The sequence below is a fragment of the Haliaeetus albicilla genome, chromosome 1 (genome assembly GCF_947461875.1).
Source record: "Haliaeetus albicilla chromosome 1, bHalAlb1.1, whole genome shotgun sequence".
In the NCBI taxonomy this organism is placed as follows: Eukaryota; Metazoa; Chordata; class Aves; order Accipitriformes; family Accipitridae; genus Haliaeetus; species Haliaeetus albicilla.
Window position 1 is genome coordinate 74781933 of NC_091483.1, and position 10401 is coordinate 74792333.

Sequence of the window (10401 nt, forward strand, 5' to 3'; positions counted from 1 at the left end):
CACAGAGACACCTTGGCAGATCAGTGTAAAACTACAAGATGATAGACCTCCTAACTTCTCCAGACATACTGTGTCCTATAAAAGTAATTATTGATCCTTTAGGAAGGCTAAAGATTCAAAATGTAAAGAAGAAAATTGACAGATTGATTTTAAACCTCACCTGGTTGATTCTTTCAGGTGTGGTACAATAATTTAAAAAAATACTCTAGAGATCTAAATTTGGCCAAACGAGCGATAGCTCTTTATCCCTTTGACTGGGGAGATATCACAGGGGCAAGAACTGCATTCCACAAAAAAAAAAAGGTGGTGTTTTGGGTTGCCATCCATTAACAGCCCGATTATTTCTAGCTTCCATATGAGGTTGTCAAGACTACATATCTTTGCCACTATTTTTGTTGCCCGTGCTACCCCAACAGATCTAGCACTGAGTTGCGCTACCTCCTTCCCTACAGAAGGGAAGATTGGTCAACCATGTATTTCAAACAGTCTGACCTTGTAAACAGCTGTAACAGAAGAAAAATCTCTTTGAAAGCGACAAGTAATAAAGTGGAATTGTAACTCTTCCACAGAGGTATCTGCAGGTGTCCTTTTGAGTTTATGGGGTTAATAAAAAGAAATTATGCTTTATTTTGTTTCAAAGAGGAGGGATGCAAAGAAGTGGCATCAGCATCTACTAACTATAAAATAATTACTCCATGGCAGTCTCAGATATTACTTCTTCCGCAGCCACTGATCCTGTTCTATTTGTGATAGCCAACAGAACTGATTGGACTTTAAGACAGGAGTATGTAATCAGTCTGAATTCACATAAGGGTTTTCTGTAGTAGAGCAAAATTTCCTACATGAGTATTGCTCAGCAAGGAAGAAGTGAACACTGAAGACTGACACGGAAACAGGTGTGCTCACACAGCCTACTTGCAGTCAGAAATATCCAACTCACCACGAATTAATTTAGTGCTTTTCTTCAGTGTTTTTGGAAATGGTGATTAAGACTTCAAGTTAGAATCTGGAATGCAGTGATTAATGGCCCCTCAAAAAATCCATGCAAGGTCTCAGCTGTAACTTTTCATACTGTTTTCACCACTGTTGGAGACAATAAAGGAAGAAAGGCTGTGAAACAAAGTGATAAGGATTTGTGGCTTTGGGGCTGTAAAAGCTTTGGCTTTCTAAGCCTAAGTAGCTTAATGTTGGGTGTACAGACATCTCAATCATACTGAGGGTGGCTGTCACAAAACAGCTTGTCAGATTTCATCTGGCGAGGTTTACAATGCATCCTGTAATGAAGTGTGATTACTGCTGTCACAAACACCAGATGAGAAGTCACAAAATAAACTTAGTCCAGCATCTGATGCAAAGTCTATGGTTTTAATTACCATTGTTTAATTACCTTGGTTAAAGGAATGGAATTGTTGGTTGCTCCAAAAAGGTTTTATTTTAGAAATACAGAAATATCCTCACATAAATGTCAATTTTCTCATTTAATGCTTTCAGCATGTTCAAAATAATAAAATTGTATATAACTGTCAGCATTAAATGCTTCTTCGCTATACAAACTTCATTCCAATTTTCCTAGCTTAATTTTGTTCTGAACATCAAGGAAGATTATATATCGTATACATTATAGTTAGCTTGTGTTGGCCAGTGTCGTGGTTTAACCCCAGCCAGCAACTAAGTACCACGCAGCCGCTCACTCACTCCCCCCCCATCCAGTGGGATGGGGGAGAAAATCAGGAAAAGAAGTAAAACTCCTGGGTTGAGATAAGAACGGTTTAATAGAACAGAAAAGAAGAGACTAATAATGATAATGATAACACTAATAAAATGACAACAGTAGTAATAAAAGGATTGGAATGTACAAATGATGCGCAGGGCAATTGCTCACCACCCGCCGACCGACACCCAGCCAGTCCCCGAGCGGTGATTCCCTGCCCCCCGCTTCCCAGTTCCTAAACTAGATGGGACGTCCCATGGTATGGAATACACTGTTGGCCAGTTTGGGTCAGGTGCCCTGGCTGGGCATGAGAAGCTGAAAAATCCTTGACTCTAGTCTAAACACTACTGAGCAACAACTGAAAACATCAGTGTTATCAACATTCTTCACATCCTGAACTCAAAACATAGCACTGTACCAGCTACTAGGAAGACAGTTAACTCTATCCCAGCTGAAACCAGGACAGCCAGTTAATACGCAGTTGGGAGCAAAATCCTCATTAGAGAACTTAGTTCTTAAATTCCAAAAACCTCGTCCAGTTAACCATCAGAGTCCAAGCAAAAGGATCAGTGAAGATCATGTGTTCCGCACTGAGGAATGCAAGATGAACACATAGCCATCAATATCTACCTTGGTTTACTAGCTAATCTAATCTTTAGAAATACCCTTTCCTTTATTTTAAACATAGTCTTCTCCCTAGTGGGAGACACTCTTGGCAGTGGGAAAAGGAAGAAAATATTTTCATATAAATGCATTTTGGTTTGGATGATGGTGTTTCCCACTCTAGCATGTTGATGTAAAAAAAGTCTTTACAAGGAGCTCTGAAGTAGTAGAACTAAACAGGGATATTGATCTTATTAAATCTTGACTGTCCAATAGAGGATGTATCCTCTCAGATCCTGTTTAGATGTACAAGGGTTGATCTGGATACCTTGTGCATCTACTTGGCTTGTAATTGTGTCCTTACCTACTATGCTATTCAATTAAACATTAAAATATAGTTAAATATTTTTTGTGTTGAAAGATTCTTGTGTGCACTTACTCCTAAATACGTGAATGGTACCATTTGCAAAATTGAAGGTTTACGAGGTAAACAGTCTGGAACATCTTCTTCTGTGTGAAAACAGGCACAGCGAGGCCGTGGTCTTGACTGCTTCTTTGGGTGGCACTGCAATATACATAGAATTACTTAGTATCTTAAGAAAATTTATTTCCCTACAATAGAATGCACTATATTTATTTTCCCAAATTCACTAACATAAATCAAATTAAGCATTTTTATTGTATACAAAAATTGAAAACACAAATTATTGCTCATTGATCTCAATTTTTCTTCCCTTACATATGACTACATGTGATAAAAGTCGGTGCCAAGTTAAACCTCCACTGCTGATGAGCAACCCTAATATATATAGCCAAAACATCTATTTCAAGTACACAAGCATGTCTGATATACTTCTGTCCAGAACTGGAGACCCAACAATTGGGTTTGGCCTTACTGGTGTCAGTGGAAGCACAGAAACCTCTACCCCACCATTTCTTGTGGGCAAATAGTGTATACCCTAAATTCCTCAGTTCCTGAGAAATACCTAGCTGAGCCAGAATGATTTTAAACTTTTAATTTCCTATTGTGTCATGGACACCTTCTAATATTGTTAAAACACATACATTAAAAAATGAAAAAAAAATTCTAATGTATTTAATTCTTTTTTTTTTTAATTTTCTTTTTTTCTCTCTGACTGGATATCTCTGAGACATTACTGAAGGGTTGGTTGGTTTTGGTTGTTTTTTTTTTCTTTAAGCCTTGGAGCTTTAATCTTATAATTCAAAATTGCCTAATTAACCTGCCATGGTCTTGCTGCTCCATTTAAGCTGTCTTCAGTCCCATTGGGCTTAAAAATGTGCATCATCTAGCAGCTGAATTTACATGTTCTGAAGAAGCACTGTATATTTTTGGTGCTGTGAGGAAAAGGGATATCTCAGGGAGGTATTCCTTGTGGCTCTAAGTACCATGCCAAAAAACTCATTATCGTATTCAGCAATAGCTTCTCCCAGAGCAAGCAAGCGTCTAAACAGCAAGCTGAATTAGGATCATGAGTGACATCTGCCAGGACTCTACCCCTGTCTCCCATTTTTTCCTCTTTGAGGCCATTTGTGGTGTGGCTCTCAGGTTCACATACCGTACAAGGGAGACATACCAGGACTCTGCTGGCTAAGTTTACTGCTAAGTACATTTCCTAAGTGATGAGGCACAGATGTCAGTATAAAAGTGCCACTCATATCCCTAAACCACAGGAAAAACATGCTAAGAGTTCTCCAAGTTCACACATGATTCCATAAAAAGAAACTGAGTGAAAATGAGAGCCTGAGGCACTGAAGAGGTGACATGAGTAATAGACAGAGAAGGTGATCTTGCATTTTCCAATTTAACATAATCTCCCTGATAAAAGACCCTGGCTCCAGGACAAACTATGCAGCAATAAAGTAAGGAGGAGGGATCCTCTACTCCCAGTAGTCAACCTGGAATCAGAGAACGCATTTTACCACCTGTCCAGTTGGGCTGTGACCAAGTCAGGTCCAAGCAGTTTCCCATATCCTCATCCAAGCTTTTTATCTCCAAACCTCAGAGAAAACAGAAGGTCCTTTGGGACCAAGTTCAGTCTGTCTTCAGGATCCCTGCCAGAGGCACTGCTCTGCTTGTGGTAATCTCTTCTCCTGAAGTTCAGCTGAAAAACCATGACATGACCACAGTTATGCTTAGGTCCGCCTTGGTAGAGGCGGGTTTGGTGCTAACAGGTTCCACGCTTAATAATGCAGAATGACAGGATCCTGCCCTGGCTCTCAAATCTGATTTAATTCAGGCTGACTTCATCTTCCTCCACCTCATAACTAGATTATGAATGGCTTTTAAGATTAGAATACACCTCCTCATTCTGGGTAAAAAGTGTCATGATTATTAGTACAAAAACTCATTAAGATATACCTACATAAAGTAAAATAATTTCTCTGTGCTCCACCAAAACTTTGGTTTCATTTCAGACTAGCCTTGCAGTTATTCTAAATGACCTTTCGGAATGAAAAGAAATGGATTTTTCCATTAAGTGCATTTGTTAAGAGTCATTTTGGCCTTGACAGTATGTGTGAAAGACTTCTCAGTACCCTCACCATCTCTTCTTAAGGTTCCTCTCAAAACTAGGTTAAGGTCTTGCCTCCTACTAAAATTTCTATTCCATGGTAAAAGAAGTTGAATGTTGATGGACTAATTCTTTGAACTTCTGGCAGCCAACTTCCTCCTTCACCTTTTTAGGGATACAACATTTGTTGCGGCCATTTCAAGAGCCAGGTGATCCAGGTGGTTCCTGCCGAATTCCAGGTGATTATGGCTGATCCTCTATAAACATACTTTCCTTGATAATTGGCTTACTCCGAGTTCTTGACTAGCATAACATCCTAATTTAATCTGAAATAGAAAATTAGCCTATGCTTTTTTTCATAAGCCATATTATTCTTAAGACTGAACCTGAACCACATACTTTACACATCAAGTATATTTTCTTTGTATTTGGAGAAGACAAGATCAAAAGACTTAGCTGTGTCTGCAGCTAGGAGATTCAGAGGCATAGCTGTATCTGGAGACAGATGACTGACTATAAGGACTATCAGAGAGGAATTTTCTTCTAGTGCTGAAGAATGCTGCACCAGTGTTCAGGCAATTTAAACTTACACTAGGCACCATGCCATTCCTGATGCTTCAGCACATGGGGTAAATGTCTTCAACTGAAGATGCTGGTACCCCTCTGTAAGCAAACTGGGTTGTTGCATGGAGTTGTCCATTGCCCAAATGAACACATGCAGTCAGTCACACAGAAGGGAAGAAGTCCACTTAAGAATAAAGTTTTTCAATGTATATTGTACCTTCTTTAACCACCTTCCTAAAATAAGGTCAGGGCTTCTTCAATTGAGAATGCATAAATCAAATCACAAGAAGGTCTTGCCAGCAAGGAGACATGAAACAAGTGCATAATTTCTGGTGTAATCTGTATTATGCCATTTCAAGTGGTGAAATTCAGTCATAGTTTTTACTGAATGTTAACCAGTGTGAACCAGCTCTAAATAGGCTTAAATCCTTAAATACAGATGAGATGTAGATTTAAACCCTATGTAGACAGTTTGATTTTTGTGAAAGATTTAACAGTGGTGTACTACTTCTTCATCTAGTGAAGTTCCAAGTTAAGCTAACTGCAAAAGAAGTATATAAAATCTTAGTCATATAAGTTTAAAGAAAGTATAGCGTTATAGTTAACACCACAGAAGTTCATGTGGGCAAGGTTTTATGCATCCATAAAGGAGACTGCATTTGATCTAATTATATTGAATTAAAGATAAATTATAGTTAAGCCTGTAGGGGGAAGAATGAGGATCATGGAGAGTTTTTAAAGTAGTTTTAATTAATTTTCTAAATATGTTTACTTTGCAGTTCATAGAAAATTGATATTTCTATAGCTTCCTTCAGTGAAACAAGCCTTCCTCAAGCTGTGATAAGTACTTCTCAACATTAAGTATGTAGCAAATTTTATACCTTAAATAGTATGCACTGATTTGTTTTTTTCTTGCAATGCATAGCAAGCCAGAACTTACCCCTAAGATAACAACATACAGTCAGGAAGTTAGACTTTTGTTGAATTTCACCAACACACTTACAAATCCAAATTCAGATATATGTGGTTTAACATCTTAAACATTTTAAGAGTTATTTGCCAAATTCTTAGAACCTGATGGAAGAAGCACAGTTTAAGAAAACAGAATTATAAAAAGATTCATTTTCAAATGACTGAAGGCGGCTACTTTGAAAGATATTTTTATATGAGCTACTTTAAAAAAATATTTTAGTACTGAACAAGAGATTTGGAATACAAGCAACACCCTTCACTACATTGCAAATATTTTGCAAAGACATGATTCTTATGGATGACTTCAACTACCCAGACATTTGTCGGAAGAACAATACAGCAGCTCACATGTCATCCATCAAGTTCCTGGAATGTGTAGAGGACTGCTTCCTCATACAAATGTTAGATGTGCCAACCAGGAATGAGGCACTGCTGGACTTGTTACTCACAAACCAAGAAAACCTGCTTTGTAATATCTCGGTTAGTGATAGCCTTGGCTGCAGTGATCACAATATTGTGGAGTTCAGGATCCTGCTGAGCACACTGAAGGTTAGTATTAAGATGACAAAGGTTTTAGATTTTACAAGAGCAAACTTCAGCTCACTCAGAGCTCAGCTGGGAGGGATTCTGTGGGAAGCTTCCATGGAGGATAAAGGAGCTAGCAAGTGCTGTACATTTTTCAGGAACACTCTCCGGTAAGCACAGAAACAGTTCATCCCCTTTAAAGGTAGGGAAGTAGGCAGAGCAAGAGACCCCCTTGGCTTAACTGTGAGCTTCTGAGTCTGCTCAAAACCAAAACAGAACTGTACCAGAAATGGAAAAGCAGATGAATACCCATTGAGAACTACAAGGGCATTGCCAGGGTGTGCAGAGGTGCAGTTAGAAAAGCAAAAGCTCAGCTCGAATTGAGATTGGCCAGAGATGTCAAAAACTACAAGAAAGGGTTCTTCAGGTACATGAACAACAAGCAGAAACAGAAGGAAAACATTGGCCCGCTGTTAAACGGGAGAGGTGAATTAGTCACCAACAACGTTGAAAAGGCAGAGGTTATCAGCACGTCCTTCACCTCTGGCTTTACCAGCACTCTTGGGCCCCAGGGCTTGGGAACAAAAATCCAGGCTGATGCAAACACAGACCCGACACACTGACAGTGAAGGAAGAGTTGGTATGTGAACTATTACAGGAGCTTGACCCCTACAAGGGTTATCCACCTGAGGGTGTTAAGCTGGCTGACGTCATTGTGAGGCCGCTCTCCATAATCTTTGAGAAGTCATGGAGATCAGGGGACATCCCAGAAGACTGGAAGAGGGCTAATGGCACCCCCATCTACAAGAAGGGCTTAAAGGACAATCCAGGAAATTACAGGCCCATCAGTCTTCAGTCTCTGGGAACGTTATGGAACGAATCCTTCTGGGAGCTGTCACAAGTCAAATGAAGCACGTGATTGGGAAAAGCCAGCATGGATTCACCAACGGCAAATCATGCCTGACAAACCTGATCACCTTCTATGATAAAGTAACCTGCTCAGTTGATGTGGGGCGAGCGGTAGACATTGTCTACCTGGATTTCTCCAAGGCTTTCAATACCGTTTCCCACGCCTCCTTCTAGAGAAACCAATGTGTTATGGCCTAGACAAGTGGTGTGTGCGGTGGATGGGGAACTAGCTGACAGGCTGCACCCCGAGGGTGGTGGTAAATAGCTCCTTTTCAAACTGGCAACCTGTCACAAGTGGGGTCCCCAGGGATCGATATTGGGCCTAACGCTGCTTAATATCTTCATAAGTGATCTGGATGATGCGATCAAGTATAGGCTAATGAAGTTTGCTGATGATACCAAACTCAGTGGGGAAGTGGACACTTCAGAATGGAGAGCCACCCTGCAGGAAGACCTAGATGGGCTGGAAGAGTGGGCTAACAAGAACCTTATGAAGTTCAACAAGGACAAGTGTAAGGTCTTGCACCTGGGAAAACATAATCCAGGAGTGCAGCAACAGGCTGGAATCTACCCAGCTGCAGAGCAGGTCTGTGGAAAGGGACCTGGCGGTCCTGGTGGACAACAAACTCAATATGAGTGAACAGTGTGGTGCTGTGGCAAAGAAGCCAACAGGATGCTGGGTTGCATCAACAAGGGCATCACCATCAGAGATAAAGAAATCATTATCCCACTCTACTCAGCACTTGTCAGGCCACACCTGGAACACTGCATTCAGTTTTGGTCCTCGTGATGCAAAAAAGATGTGGACAGGCTGAAGAGGGTCCAGAGAAGGGCCACAAAGATGATCAAAGGACTGGGAAGCCTGCCATATGAGGAAAGGCTGAGAGAACTGGGTTCGTTCAGCCTTGAGAAAAGAAGGCTTAGGGGAGACCTTATTACCATGTTCCAGTACTTAAAGGGTGGGTACAAAGAAGACGGAGACTCCCTTTTTACAAGGAGTCACATGGAAAAGACAAGAAGTAATAGGTACAATTTACTCCTGGGGAGATTCCAACTGGACACAAGAGGAGAATTTTTCACAATGAGAACGATCAGCTATTGTAATAAGCTCCCCAGTGAAGTGGTGAGTTCCCCAACATTGGACACTTTTAAGATTCAGCTGGACAGGGTGCTGGGCCATCTTGTCTAGACTGTGATTTTGCCAAGAAAGGTTGGACCAGATGATCTTTGAGGTCCTTCCAACCCGGTATTCTATGATTCTATGACATAACTTTCAACCAGGAACGAACTGAGATCTTATCTGTAGTAATTAGCTTTAGAGAACTGGATGTCATTCACTGCAGATGACTGGTCTGTCTTTCAAAGAACACACCTGAAATTATTCATCCTTATTAGAAACGTGTTTCAATAAAACACCTTAAATTAAACTGTTGGAGAATGAAAAGTTTCCAGCCAGAAAAATTATGCATAAGAACAAAATTTCACCCCCAAAATGGCAAACTAATTTAAATGTTTCTGTTAGAACACTAAAAAAAGATCAACAAAAAAGTTTAAAGATGTAGTCTCAAGCTTGCACACACAGGAAGTACGCTACCCGTGAAATCAGGGGAAATAGATTAGCAATCTAGAGACCAGATGGTTAGTATTTACTTGCTGACATAACACCACCAAATGTTTCTAAATTTCTTTTTCAAATTTGCCTTTCACATTACATTATCAGCATAGAAACTGATCCTGCAAACATATAAATACAGAGTTCAATAAATTTATTGGAGTAGTCCTGCTGACTTTAGTACAAGAGACTATTCACAGAACCAGGCTGTCAACTTAGGGTAAGTCTACAGAGTTGTAAACTCTTTTTACCTACAATGAATTGGGCAGATTAAGTCTGGAAAAATAATTTTTAAATTCTCTTTATGTGTTTTTCTGCTGGTTTTGTACTTTACAAAAGAGATAGCTGTTTATGGAGAAAATGATAAAAGACATTCCATGTCCATAAATATATTGCCTGGTTTTGTGGATAACTTAAACTTGGCAAGGCCTGAAATAAGCTAAAATCTTAAAATGCTTCTCCAATTTGAAGCAAAGGAGTAAAAAAAAAAGTTACAAACTATTTTAACCAGCAAATTGTTAATACCAACATGAGAAAATGCTGTTTAATTATAATGGGATCCTACTAGAAATTACTTAACCTCTCTAGTTTGTGAAAAATATTTTTGCTTCCAAGTATTTGTCCAGAGACTTATTTTTCTCTGGTGGGAAAAAAAAATATCACTACTTGCTGTACCCTATTTAGAACTTGTCTAAGTTATTGGTAGGAGCTGTCTATTCAAAATATACAGTGTAATGTAACTTTTCTCCTTCAACATTATGTTTTTTCTTCCATTTTCACTTTCCTGTCTTTTAAAATGTTATGTTCCTTCTCGTCCCTGTCATTACTAGCTTCATTGGGAGGCATTTACTTTGCCCCTTTGCCTAACATATTTTTTTCCCATCTTTCCTTTCATCACAGTCAGCTTCTCCTCAATTGCTTGCATGTTTCTCAATGTCTCATTTTCTCATCTGCTTCCTCAGGTTCCTTTTCAT